General features: G+C 41.1%; 1 long non-coding RNA gene across 1 annotated transcript in view; it reads right to left on the bottom strand.

Moving 5' to 3' along the window:
* Positions 1–1,732: 1,732 nt before the first annotated feature.
* Positions 1,733–15,297, bottom strand: part of LOC145258084 (uncharacterized) — a 32,548-nt gene continuing 18,983 nt past the window's right edge. The window contains exon 2 of the long non-coding RNA XR_013864041.1: positions 1,733–4,884. This is a non-coding gene — a long non-coding RNA (uncharacterized LOC145258084). The remainder of the gene's footprint in view (positions 4,885–15,297) is intronic.

Raw genomic sequence — 15,297 nt, 5'->3', positions numbered from 1 at the left:
GGCATGGTCGTCTGATTCTAGTTTTGATTCCCTAGTAATGGGGAGGGTGTAAAGAATATAGACTCCAAGTATGTGCATGTGTTTTCAGAACCCTTACAATATATAACCAGACATGTTAAAGTGGATAGAGGAGTGCAAGTTAGTTTCACTTAGCACTGAGATATCAAAAGAGTTTACTGTGGGAAATGACTCTACCTTTTCTTAGTTTTAAGTCCACGGATATTTGTAAATGCAAGCCTCAAGGGAGGAGGCAAAGCGTTGTTCAAGTCAGCGTTTGGTTTAATCGTTATTTTGGATTGAGCTGTCATTTTTATAATTTAAGTTTATGGTGACGGGTGCTAGGCAAAGTGAATGTGCATTGCCACCATCATACAAGTAGACTATCAGCGACTCCTTGTCGACAGGAATGTGGCCTCAGAGAGAGTGCAGGGTCCCCTTCCATGTGTGACATGGCACTACAATCATCCTGAAAATTTCCAGTTTTGAACAGTTTTCATTTTTATTTTTCTACTTTTTGTGATCCAAAGCGGACAAATGCTTAAAATATAAAAAATAAAATTTATAAAAAAACACCAACATCGTTTTTATGCTTCCAAACCCCTCATAACCTTAAAATTATATATATAATAGGAAATCCACTGCTTCAGAAGCACTCCATATTAAGAATTTAAGATAAAACAGTTGAAAGACCAGACGTATGCAAAATTCTTAATATGGAGTGTTCAAACAGTAGATTTCGTATTATTATTGTCACATGCGTTTGACCAAACATTTAACAGTGTGATTGGACATTTTAACATCATTCAGCTAAATTTTCAACCTCTGAAGACACGCCGGGTGTTACTCTCAGCATGACATATAAAAAAAAAAGAAAAAGAAAAAAAACTGTTTGTATTTCCTGAAGAATATTTTATGACCTGAAAATTTGAAAAAATAGAAATATTTATTAAAATCAATTTTGCACTCATCTGGTCTTTCAACCATTATATATATATATATATATATATATATATATATATATATATATATATATATATATACACTTCTATAAATCTTTTTTGTGTGTCAGTATTAATATTAAAACCTCTTTTTTCTATTTATTTAAAAAGAAAATAAAACTTTGTTATATATGAGTAATGGAATTACATTCATCTGCAAACGATCTAACCAATTTGCATATTCTTTTAAGCATTCATTTTAATTCCCTATTAGTTTTTTCGGTTTTCTTATGGGATGATCATCTTTAAGTTAACTACGAAGTGTACTTCAAAAAATGTGGAGGGAAACTTTGACAGGTGAAACAATTCATCTTGATTAAGGAGTTCCAATACTGTGGCTGTATTGGTATACACTGCAAAACTTCAGGGTTGTCTTGAAGAATTCTTTGCATATGAATGGATAGAAATGTACAATGCCAAATTGTAGGAAAGTACATTTAATTTTTATTTTGATATTTTTAAAACAAAGAACCAATTATTGACTGAGGAAAACACGAGCAGGAACAACAAGAATCTGATTGGTTAGAAAACTTAATAACAAGGAATCTGATTGGCTAGAAAACTTAATACCACATGTGAAAAAAAATTGGTAGTATCAATTCCATGCATTAGACTGACAAGACTTTACAAAGACAAAACACGGAAGATTCTGTGTAACTTATATTTTTATAACTTACTACCAAGCTGTACTCACATGTTGAGCACTGTTGAAATAAATACTGAAAATCAATATATTAAATTAATTTCCATTTAAAATTTTATTTGTATTTCTCTTATACTAATTTTACAGGTTATATTAACCAATTTGAAAGTCCTTTTTATGAGTCCGAGTGCTCCTATTATTAGTGGAATGATTCCAGTTTCTTTTTATGTTATACATAAGATACCTAGGTATTTTGTTATCCTCTCCCTCTCAGCTATGTTTAAACCATTATAAGAACATTCATCACAATCATTTCCATTTTGTCTCATATTTCTGTCAGGTCTAACATCAGTTCTATTTTTCATGCATGTATCAGTAGAGATTGCATATAGTGGAGTGTGTATGATTTATTTCAAACTGTTATTTCTGTAAACATTCAATGTTTTACAGATGATCTGGTAGAGATTTTTACACACTTTATTATATCACATTGTATAGCATTGTCCCCCCCCCCCAGCAGTAACTATTAACTGGAGTTTAGGTGACTTACACACTCTAATTTTGTGTAGCAGGTAATTCCACTCATCTTCTTAAAACATTGGTCATGAAGCCTTGATCGGAAGCAATTATTATCTAGCCCTTGATCCTATTTGAACCTGAAATCATAAAAATTGATCAGTCATCTCATAAGATGTATAGTAATAGCATATTGACTTTTCAAGAGTCTATGACAATTTTAAATGCCTGTACAAAAAGTCTGGAAACTTATTGAAGGCACCTCGTATATGGACAGCCATTGTCCTCTTGATTATTGAATCGATCTTGTATAATTAAATGCATTGCAATGGTCATGCATGGGTACACTATCAATCTAATGCTTAAGTTTCTGTTTCTTCATTCCTCAAGGATGGTCATTAATCAAAAACTGGACCTTGTTCCAAAGATTTTCCTTCTGCATATTGCTTATTCTTTTTTTAGGTAATCTCAAAAGAGTGTGTTCATATATCTTGCCTGCAACCATCAGAAAAGAGTTATTCCAGGATGCATAATGTAAATATATTTTACTTGCACAAGACAAGACACATATTTACTCTCGTGTGTTCTCATATATTTATGCAGAAAAATCCACGTACTTAACAAGAAGATTATTTCTCCTTACTGTGCATGTCCAAATGTCTCAACAACTCTGATCTTTTGGGGAAAGATGAGCCACATACAACACAAACTTGTGGTTTCTTTCCTGTTCCTTTACTGGAATGCTCCTGCAAATTTGAGTTCTGGATAGAAGAGCCAGGTTCCCCAGAAGAATGTGATTTCTCTTCAATGTGTGTAGGCAACCCATCTGATTGTGGGTTAGGGTTCTTTTCAGTGTGACTCTTTACATGGCTTTGCAACTCTGATTTTGATGAAACACTATTGCTCTGTGAATGTGATTTTGCTTCTGTGTGTTGAATCATATGAGTCTGAAAATTTATTTTTGTGGTAAATGGAATGAGACACACTTGAAAAGAATGGGCTTGTTCATTATTTTGTTTTAATTTTTTTATCATTATTTTTTCCCCAGTATGTGTACGTATATGTATCTGCAAGTCTTCTTTCCTTGAAAAAGAACTGCCACACACTTGGCAATAATGTGCTTGTTCTTTTTGCTTTAATTTTTTTATCATTATTTTTTCCCCAGTGTGTGTATGTATATGTTTCTGCAAGTGTTCTTTCCTTGAAAATGAACTGTGACAGACTGCACAAGGATACGGTTTTTTATCGGTATGTGCTAACATGTGGCTTTGTAAATGTACTTTTTGAATAAAAGATTTGCCACATACTTGACAAGAATGTGGCTTTTCACCAGTGTGTCTACGTATATGTCTGTTCATATCAGATTTTCGTGCAAAAGAAGTGCCACATATTTCACAGGCATGGGGTTTTTCTCCAGTGTGATTTATCATATGGAATTTCAGATGAGATATCTCGATGAAAGAAGAGTCGCATAGTTCACAAGAATATGGCCTTTCTCCAGTATGTGTACACATGTGACTATTCAAGTGTGTTTTCTGGGTAAAAGAAGCACCACATATTTCACACTGATATGGTTTTTCTCCAGTATGTGTTCGAACATGAATTTGCAGCTGTGATTCACTTAAAAAAGTATTGCTACAAACTTCACACGAATATGGCTTTTCTCCAGTATGGCTACGAACATGTATTTGCAATTGTGATTCGTATAAAAATGTATTGCCACAAACTTCACAACGATATTGTTTTCCTCTATTGTCCTTACACATATGCATCTGCAATTGTGTTTTATGTGAAAAAGAATTTCCACATACTTTGCAATAATATGGCTTTCCTCCAAAATGTGTAGACATATGTTTCTGTAAAACGGATTTCCATGCAAAAGCGTTCCCACATATTTTACAAGAATGTGACTTTTTTCTAGTGTGTGTATGTAGGTGTCTCTTCACATCAGATTTTTTTGTGAAAAACTTGTCAGATACATCGAAAGAATGTGGTTTTTCATCAGTGTGTCTATGTATATGTCTGTTCATATCAGATTTTCGTGCAAAAGAAGCGCCACATATTTCACAGGTATGGGGTTTTTCTCCAGTGTGATTTATCATATGGAATTTCAGATGAGATATCTCGATGAAAGAAGAGTCGCATAGTTCACAAGAATACGGCCTTTCTCCAGTATGTGTACACATGTGACTAGTCAAGTGTGTTTTCTGGGTAAAAGAAGCACCACATATTTCACACTGATATGGTTTTTCTCCAGTATGTGTTCGAACATGAATTTGCAGCTGTGATTTACTTAAAAAAGTATTGTCACAAACTTCACACAAATATGGCTTTTCTCCAGTATGGCTACGAACATGTATTTGCAATTGTGATTCTCTTAAAAACGTATTGCCACAAACTTCACAACGGTATTGTTTTCCTTTTTTGTCCTTACACATATGCATCTGCAATTGTGTTTTATGTGAAAAAGAATTTCCACATACTTTGCAATAATATGGCTTTCCTCCAAAATGTGTAGACATATGTTTCTGTAAAACGGATTTCCATGCAAAAGTGTTCCCACATATTTTACAAGAATGTGACTTTTTTCTAGTGTGTGTATGTAGGTGTCTCTTCACATCAGATTTTTTTGTAAAAGACTTGTCAGATAAATCAAAAGAATGTGGTTTTTCTTCAGTCTCGGTCTTCATATGTCTTTTCAAAGTTGCTTTCTTATTATTGGAAAATCTGCAATTATAAAAGACATTATGAAATACATTTGTAGAAAGTATGTCTTGTTTTTGTACATGTTTTAAGATCAATGAAATAATTTCTGACCATGATGGTAGAATAGTAGTTAATTTTTTTTTTGATGAACTTTAAAATAATCCAGTATATTTATTTTGACATTTATTTACTAACAAAAGAAAAAAAGAGCTGACATTACAATCTAGACGAAAAGGAATACCACATGATATGGTTACAAGGGTCCACAGTGTAGTTATTACTGTGAGTAGATTTATCTTTTTTATGTGTTTATGTATACATATATTTTTTATTAATGTTATGTATATATATCTTTAGTTATATATATATATAGTAATTTTGTTATTATTGTTTATTATTATTGTTACTAATATTATCATTATTTTCTTCGATATGTGCACGTCCTAACAAATATGTCAGACGTAGCCTTTGAACATTGAACGACATGTGCAAAGCCGTTGCTCGTAACAAGAGCTGTTTAATTATCAAACGTCTTTTCTTTTAACTGTATTGAATAGATAATTGAGCATCACATCAGTGAGGGGGACTGATATGCGAACAAGCTATAGAGAAAAAGGCTCCGAAATGGTGCGTATTCTCTCCTGATGACCCAATATTACCTATAAGATGAAATACCCCCCCCCTAATATGACTGCATAAAGTTTTAAAAAATATGCTATGAAATACCCCCTCAAAAGCACCATCCTATAAAACTTAGACGAGGAAAGCCCTAGAAAGGCGCTTTATCTCTTTCTTAACATTAACTTTATCTGAAAAGAAAACAGTTAACAAACATCAGTATATACAAGTCTATAAGGTAAGCTGTTTCTCTCAAATACAACATCTTTTGTTCGCTTGCTTCATAGTGAATTTCTACTACTGTTCCAGTAGTAATTTTTATTCTCTAGAGACATAGCTAGTCCGTTGACTTTCAGGAATAGACTGAATGACAACTGGGAATAGACTAGTGACACCTGGAAAGACAGAGGACGTTGGGAAAGACCAAATTAACTCATCAGGCCAGCAACCCAGAGTTCTTATAACATAAGTTACAGACACAGACAAAGAAAAATGCCCTCAAGATCCACTGAAAGGGAGGGAGGATGATGGATCCAAAAGAAACGAACACTATGACTCAGACATATACCAACGGATTATGATTAAAGAACATATGGAATTCCCATGTGCCTGTGGACGAAAATTCAACTCCCAAAAAGGAATGAAGATTCACCAAAGCAAAAAGGGATGTGCTAGTCATCCAGTGACTCATATGCAGCGCTCTGATACTTCAGATAAGATGTCGGAACACCAAGGCCAGAACGCAACCCACAGTGCCGAGGATATCCAAGCAATTGGGCCAATGGGTGAGTTGAAACTCCCCAGAATCAAATTTCCGCCGGCGAATAATTCGGAAGAATGGTGTATGCTTGACCATACAATAAGCAATGCATTACATAAAGAACTGGATAGAAAGAAGTATGATCAATGGTTAGAAGAGGGCGGTAATGTTATATACCGTATTTGCATTGCATTGTATGGTGAGAAAGTGAAATCAACTAAACCACCCATCAAGAAAAACAGACGACAGCGGGAGATGGCAGATCTTAGGAATAAGAAAAGACATCTGAAACGACAACTCCGCATTTCAAATCCTTTTGAAAAAGTGGGTTTATTAAACATCTGGAAAGATCTCAAAGATAGACATAGCGCTCTTAGCAAGGTGGAACGCGTGAGGAAAAAACGACTGAAGCGGAGAAAAGAGCGTGAACAGTTCATTCAAGGACCATATAAATATGCCCGAAATCTATTTGAACAACGAAAATCAGGAGTACTAAAAACGGAACAACATGTCTTAGAAACCCATATAAGATACAAATACTCAGACCACAACCGGCACATCCCACTGGAAGAAAATAGCAAATTGATATGGCCAGAAATTCCTCAAAAAAACTTCAATATGAACATAATGACATATGAAGAGGTAAAACGCGCTGTCTTCAAAGCTAGAAATAAATCTGCACCAGGCCCGAATGGAATCCCCTTTTAATATACAGAAGATGCCAAAAAGTACTTAAATGGCTTTATATTAACTTGAAGTTGGCATGGAAAAACCGTCATGTCAGTAACCAGTGGATGGAAGCAGACGGTGTCTACATACCTAAGGAACAAAACGCAGAAGTTATAAATCAATTTCAGCCAATCTCACTTCTTAACGTAGAAGGAAAAATATTTTCGAAGCGAAAATCAACAGATATATGAGGAAATGGCTGGGTTTGCCTCCAGGATTATCAAATGTTGCTCTATATAGCAAACAATCAAAACTAAAATTACCGCTCAAGTCTATTGCAAAGGAGTTTAAAGCAGGGGAAGTCAGATTCCAGATGATGTTAGACAATTCCGACACTGTTGTAAAGATAGTACAACCCTCTATTAAAACAGGAAGGAAAATGAAAGTCCGAGATGCTATAAATTAGGCGAAAGAAAACCTAGCCTTCAAAGAAGTCATTGGGCTCACTCAGACAGGGAAATCTGGACTGGGAATGACCAGCATTCAAATGTGGAGAAATGCATGACTTACCTGGATAGACCACGTGCGGGTCGGTCACCAAAAATAAATAAAAAAGAAAAGAAACGGTCAAGACTCTTATTTATAGAGTAGTGATCACGTGAGTTAGAAGAATATGCAAATAGAGGTGAACGATTTTGCGATATAAAAAGCCTGTGTTGTTAAGAGGAGGGGCAGACTGTTGGCAGAAGTCAGTGCTGTCAGACGTGCTTTAGAGTTTTGTTATTATATGCTGTGTTCGATTGTTGGGAGAGAGAAAAGAGAAGAGGAGGAACCAAGAAGACATTCTGCAGATACTTGACTTTGTGTTGGTTTTAAGCTATTTCGGCGCTTGGTGTGCGGTTACTAACAATGGACAGATTCGACATTCGCTTAATACCCGAGTTCGACGGATCTACCACTGGACCGGCTGTCGTTGAATGGATTGAAAAGGCAGAGAAAATCTGTAAACTGTGCAAAATTAAAGAACCAGCCACAGTTATCCCTTTGAGGCTAACCGGAGGGGCCTATGCAGTCTACCAACAACACGGGGATGAACCAGACTGGGATGAAATCAAGCAGAGCCTGTATACAGCGTTTGGTACAGATCCATTTGTTGCGTGGCAACAGTTCACGAGCCGGACACTTCAACCCAAGGAAACAGTCGACGTGTACCTAGCCGACCTGCAAAAATTATCTGTACCGTTTGGTGGGGTCAACGATAAAATATTAAGCTGTGCTTTTTTGGTAGGCCTACCCGAGGAGGTCAGTAAACTGTTGCGGGCATCATCAAGAATCGATGAATTGTCAACTGATGAGTTATTGGCCCGAGCTCGAAACATCTGTAAGGAACAGGAACCAATTGCAGCAGCAGCTCGTTTTCGACATGGAGGCAATGTGGACTCTCTTCCAGATAGTAATAAGCATGCCACCCCAGTGTGCTATAAATGTGGGGAGGCCAATCATTTTGCTAAAGAGTGCCAGAGTGATAGGAGAGGTGTATATCCACAATCAAAGAGACCAGTGCAATGCTATCGCTGCAATAAGTTTGGGCACATATCTCGCAACTGTTCGGGAAACGAAGTTGAGGGCAAGGTACTATCGCTACTCTTGCCCCCTGCCAACCAATAAACACAGGATTGCCTGTCATTAGCGTTAAACTTGATGATGTGCAGTGTTCAGCACTTATAGACACGGGGTGTTCCCGGTCTATAGTTAGTGCCCATTGCTGTCCGGTGTGGCGGAGGAACCCAGTCGGCGTTATGACCATCAATGGCTTATCACGGGTATGTTGTGGTGAAGGGACAGTCACAATCTGCACTGAGAAGGGTGACACAGCTAAAGTTGACGTTCTGGTGATGCAGGAGAAACCCCATGGCTACGACATGTTGCTTGGAATTGATGCAATACAAGCACTAGGAGGCGTTACAATCACAGCAGCTAGAGGTATCAGGCTTGGAGAAGGGAAAGATGTCTGTGCAGCCATGTCGATTGAAGAAAAGGACTTCTGTGCTACATTTGATGACAACGAAAGGGTGTGGACTGCAAAGTGGAAATGGGCCATGGGCCAGGAACCAAGAAGACATTCTGCAGATACTTGACTTTGTGTTGGTTTTAAGCTATTTCGGCGCTTGGTGTGCGGTTACTAACAATGGACAGATTCGACATTATGGGGACAAACATTTTTTGACCATGACGGATTGTGGCCCGACGCGTTTCACAATATGGCGCCTGTTGACACGACAGGATGCAGCCAGCATTATACAACAGTTGAGAGCCGTCTTTTTTGAACGTGGTGCCCCGATTGAAATTCTGACTGATAATGCCGCCACATTTCGATGTCAAGAATTTCAGAAATTCATGCACGAATGGGGGATTAAAATGCATTATCGGTGTGCATATTATCCCGAGGGTAATGGTATAGCAGAACGGTGTCACCGCACCATCAAAAGAATTGCAGCCAGGACGCAGTGCTCTATTCCAGAAGCTGTGTACTGGTATAATATAACACCCAAGGACAATGCAACACCAGCAACTGCACCAGCCAATGGGATTTACCAATATGAACAGTGTGTGAAAGGAGTTGATGTCATACCATCAGTGGTGAGTGTTGTCAATACACCATATCAGGTGGGAGACCTTGTTTGGATAAAACCCCCAAATGCTGGGTGCACTACGAAATTTTTCCGGGGAAAAATAGACGAAATCATAAGTCCTCAGACCATGTTGATTGGTGGCATACCACGTCACGTAAAAGATATCCGCCCTTGTTATACCTCTTCTGATTCTTAGGACGATGAGGAGGATCACACACCATTCAGAGATGATCCTGATCACTTACTGCCCCTTCAGGTGAGCATAGAACCACCACCAACAGAACCAGATGAGGGAATGATGGGACATACTGATGACAATAGTGAGGAGAGCGATGGACACAAGGAAGTAATGCCTCATCGAAATACTCGACAGAGACGAATACTGCCCACCCCCCGTGATTGCGAAACCCCGCGAGAAGGGATGATGGAGCATACCGAGGAGATGACGCCTCCGATTCTTCGGAGAAGTACCCGACAAAGACGGATACTGCCCCCCTGCCCTGATTGTGAGACACCGCCTATGGAACCACGAGACGGGATAATGGAACAGACTGGTAGTAATGATGGTGGTAATGAAGAAAACAGCAATGAGCAAGTGCTGCCCCCAATTCTTCGAAGGAGTACCCGCCAACGACGATTGCCCGCATGTCCTGTTTGTGATCATGAGATCAGGGGGGAGTGTGGAGAAATGCGTGACTTACCTGGATAGACCACGTGCGGGTCGGTCACCAAAAATAAATAAAAAAGAAAAGAAACGGTCAAGACTCTTATTTATAGAGTAGTGATCACGTGAGTTAGAAGAATATGCAAATAGAGGTGAACGATTTTGCGATATAAAAAGCCTGTGTTGTTAAGAGGAGGGGCAGACTGTTGGCAGAAGTCAGTGCTGTCAGACGTGCTTTAGAGTTTTGTTATTATATGCTGTGTTCGATTGTTGGGAGAGAGAAAAGAGAAGAGGAGGAACCAAGAAGACATTCTGCAGATACTTGACTTTGTGTTGGTTTTATCAAAGATGGTCTACAGCTACAACCAAAGAGGGCCGAGATCTGGTCATTCAGGAAATAAGGAGCAAGGAGGAAAGCAAAATGCTCGTAAAAGCCATTCAACAGTCACAGCAGGGACAATGGACAAACTGGGAAGAAGTTATGCAAAGATCCATTACGTAGAATGACATCTGGCAAATGTCGCCGCTAAGGTTGAGTTTCATAATAGGCTCAACTTACGACATGCTTCCATCAAGAACTAACCTTGCCAAATAGAAGAAGGGGGATGATCCAACCTGTCCTTTATGCAAAGAAAAACCTCAGACTATGGAACGTTTTTAGTTCCTGCGGAGTGGCTCTTGCTAATGGGTGATATATGTGGTGGCACAACAGGGTATTGGAAGAATTGACCACAACAATAAGTAACCATATGAAGCCCGAAGCAGATAACATAAGCCACAAGTTTTTTGCTGAGGGAGGAAAAATGTGGATCAGATCAAAACGTATAACTAGCACATTGCTAGTACAGAACCAAAATATTCTTGGAACCAATGATGATTGGACATTCATCGCAGATCTTCCTGGCTGGCAAAGTAATCATCCAAAAATTATAAAAGGAAAGGGTCAATGGCCAGACATTGTTCTCTCGTCAATAACAAGGAAAAAACTCGTCTTGATTGAATTGACAGTACCTTACGAGAGCCGGGTAGAGAAGCAACACCAATACAAGATGGAGAAATATGAAGACCTAAAAAGAGAGTTGACCCATGAAGGTCATGTTACAATTCTTCGAGCTGTTGAGATTGGAGCAAGAGGTTTCATTTCAGGCTCTTTATATCAACTTTTAGGACAGCTTGGAACTAAAGGCCGAAAAAGAAGTGCAGCTAGTAAAGGTCTACCAGAAATTACTGAATAATGTGCCATCTGGCTCTGGGTTAAAAGAAATACCGAGTGGTAATATGTGTCCACAGTGAAGATTTATTTATTCATTTATTTAATAATTTTCGTTTTCTTTGCTTTTGTTTAACAATTTTTAGTAAGTTATTTTCTTTTTCTCCTTTTTTTTTTCTTTCTTTCCTTTTTTTCTGCTTTTCTACTCTTTTCGATATGAATGTGTCTTAACGGACTTGATAGACGCAGCCATTAAATTTAAACATCATGCGCAAAAAGCCATTGTTCATTATATGAAACGCAAGATCATTAAACATTTTTACTGCATTGAACAGTTCATTCAAATGCGATTCAGATATCTAAGCCTCGCATCAATGAATGTGGCCGATGTGAAAAGCCATAACAAGGGAAATACTCACCTTGATTGGATTTACAATACCTTATAACAGCCGGGTAGAAAACACCATTAATACAAGAAGCATGCAATCAAAGGGGTGGAAAAAAAGAAAAAGAAAAGAGAACTAACGTTACAATCTAGGCAAAAAGGAATACCGCATGATATGGTTGCAAGGGTCTACAGTGTAGTTATTACTGTGAGTAGATTTATCATTTTTTTAATGTGTTTATGTATACATATATTTTTATAAATATAATGTATATATATCTTTAGTTATATACATTATATATATATATATATATATATATATATATATATAAAATATATTTTAGTCATCGACATACAGTCCTGTTTCGTTGTATCACAACTCATCAGTGCCGCTAGACTAGCACCTATCCCAAGCCAAGGATCGAACCTAGAACCGTCGTGATGACAGTTGGCAGTTCTACCCCTTGACCACGGAAGCGGTGCCCGCAACTAATCTGTCCGAATGTCTATTTAAATAAACATCCGTCCGCCACTCGTAAAGTGCTCAAACGTTTGTTTGTAAACAAACCACGAGCTTCGCATTTTTTCAGCCAAATTAAGTAGCGAGTGAGATTATTTACGATAGTGCTCAACCCAAAGAGGGGGGCTTTATAGAGCCCAAAACATCATGAAGGATGACGAGGAGCCAGTCTCGGTGGCAGTTGAGGCATTGGAATCGCCTGTAGAGGGCCGACGATGCTATAAATGTGGCGGCCCCAACCACTTCGCTAGGGATTGTAAGAGTGACGCAAAGCGCACCCCGGATTATGGAGCAAAGAAGCGGGTGCGTTGTTACCGTTGCGGCAAGCTAGGCCATTTAGCTCGGGCATGTCCGGAAAATGAGCAGGGGGAGGAAGCCGCGGCGCCAACACCCTCCCCAAAGCGGCTGTGAACAAGGCGCTCCCTGAAGTAATCGTGAATGTTGACGGGCGCAAATGCTCAGCGCTGGTTGATACCGGGTGCACCCAAACCCTGATACGGAAGGGATGTTGCACCGCATGGAAGGAGCGGATGGTCCCGGTACTAACCGTTGGCAGAGGTTTGCTGATGTGTAGTGGGGTGAGCGAGGTCTATGTAAACATTGGCAGTGGCCCTCGGTGGTTGTGAAGGCGTTGGTGGTCGACGGGGAACTACTGGGGTACGACCTTCTTCTTGGAATAGATTCCATTACACGGCTGGGCGGAATCACCATAAACGGCACCGGTGATGTAAGGTTCTCCCAACTTGAGACACCGGTCTGCGCAACCATCACACTTGACGAACCGACTTCCACGCAAAATACGACAGGGGCACGAACGCCTGGACCGTGTACTGGAAGTTGTCGGGTGACCAGCCACCAGTGTCCCTGCAGAATCGGCTGGCGGAGTACCCTTCCCCTGCACATCTTTGGAGGCAGTACGAGGCAGAGCTCCAGCTTTGGAAAGACAATGGCTGGCTGGTCCGGTACCCGGAAGACAAACTTGGGCCCCCAAAGGGGTTGATTCCCCTGATGGCTATCAGGCAGGAGAACAAACAAAAAGTCTGACCCGTCATGGACTACCGGGAACTCAACGAACATGTTGACCCGCACACGGCAGGTGCAGACGTCTGTGCACACAAACTGAGAGAGTGGCAGAAACAAGGGGCGGACGCAGCAATATTGGATTTGCGAAGAGCTTACTTGCAGATACATGCTGAAAAATTGCTGTGGCCGTACCAGACGGTCAAGATTAAAGGGACACGTTATTGCTTGATGAGGCTAGGATTCGGCCTAAACGTGGCCCCAAACATCATGACGGCAATCATGCAGGCGATCCGCCGTCAGGACGAAGCCATGCAACAAGCGACATCGTCATATATCGATGACATTTACATGAACAAGAGCCTCATGCCTGCAGAGAAGGTTAAAGAACACTTCGAAAGCTTCGGGCTAATGTGCAAGAAGCCGGAGCGACTGCGAGATGGGACGAAGGTGCTTGGCAAGCGCGGCAGCGCAGACGGACTCCGCTGGGAAAGAGGTGGTGACGTCCCGGAAGTCCCAACTAGCATCACGCGTCGGTGCGTCTTCTCCATCTGTGGGAAACTGGTGGGCCACTTCCCCGTGTGTGGGTGGCTCCAGGTGGCGATGGCGGCCATAAAGTGACGAGCGATTTCCATGTCAACCGGGTGGGATGATGAGCTGCGCGACCCCGCCCTGCGGAAAATGCTAGAGGAGACTTTGGCCAGAGTCTCCGAGGATGATCCGGTGCGAGGGAAATGGTGCATTGACAGGAGCGAGTTTACGGTTTGGGTGGACGCCAGCTCGCTCGCCCTCAGTGTTGCTCTGGCGGTCAACGGATCTATCGTGGAAGATGCCTGCTGGCTTTGACCAGAAAATGACGCTAGGCACATCAACCTGGCTGAACTCGATGCCACAGTGAAGGGGGTCAACCTGGCGCTACAGTGGCAGGCCAGAGTCCTGCATATCGTTACAGACTCCACATGTGTGTATTGGTGAACGACCGATGCCTTGAGTGGAAAGGCATGATTGGCGATGAAGGCATCAGGCGAAATGCTCATATGGTGGCGGCTTGCTACCCTAACCAAAACCATGAAGGAATACAACCTGGTCGTGGATGTGATGCTAGTACAGTCCTGTCAGAATCGCACGGATTGGCTGACCAGAGTGCCGCACCGTTGGCTGGACCTGCCAAAAGAAATGGAAGAACCGGCACCTGTGAACTGCGCTGCGGTGGAGCGTCGATTCAAACCAGACCATGTTGCTGACGTCCATTGCCAGAGTGGGCACCCCGGTGTAAACCGAACTCTCTACTTTGCTAGACTGGTCGACCCGTGTGTCAAGGAAGAAGGTAGAATCAGTGGTGAGGAGTTGTGAAACCTGCAAGTCGATCGATCCGGCGCCTGCCCGGTGGAAGAAGGGAAAACTGAGCGTAAAGAACAATTGGGACAGGCTCGCGGTGGACGTGACCTACCACAACAGCGGGGAATTTTTGACGATGATTGACTGTGGACCGTATAGGTTTGCGTTGTGGCGGCCACTTCACCGACAGGACGCGGCCACCATTGTCCGGGAACTGGAAAGTGTCTTCCTTGAGCGTGGCCCTCCTTCCAAAATACTCACCAATAACGGCACCTCTTTTGCTAGCGGGCAGTTCAAGCAGTTTACAGACAGCTGGGGTGTACGACTACGATTTCGGTGCGCCCATGTTCCTAGCGGGAATGGGATCGTGGAACGGAACCACCGGGCCATAAAGACGATTGCAGCTAGGAAGGGGTGTACAGTGCCTGAAGCACTATACTGGTACAACATCACCCCTAAGGACGATGTCTCGTCCTCTACCACGCTGGCTGAGGTGCTGCACCGGTACCATGTCAGGGTGAAAGGGTTAGAGGCCAGCCCTTTACCAGAGCAAGAGGCGACACGAGATAGTATCAAAGTGAAGTGGGAGATTTCGTCTGGTTTAAGAACCCCCGTGG

This window comes from Euprymna scolopes, chromosome 33 (assembly GCF_053919585.1).
Source record: "Euprymna scolopes isolate OS-2025 chromosome 33, ASM5391958v1, whole genome shotgun sequence".
Lineage (NCBI taxonomy): Eukaryota > Metazoa > Mollusca > Cephalopoda > Sepiida > Sepiolidae > Euprymna > Euprymna scolopes.
The sequence above is the reverse complement of the archived record's forward strand: the minus strand, read 5'-3'. Positions and strand labels throughout refer to the sequence as shown.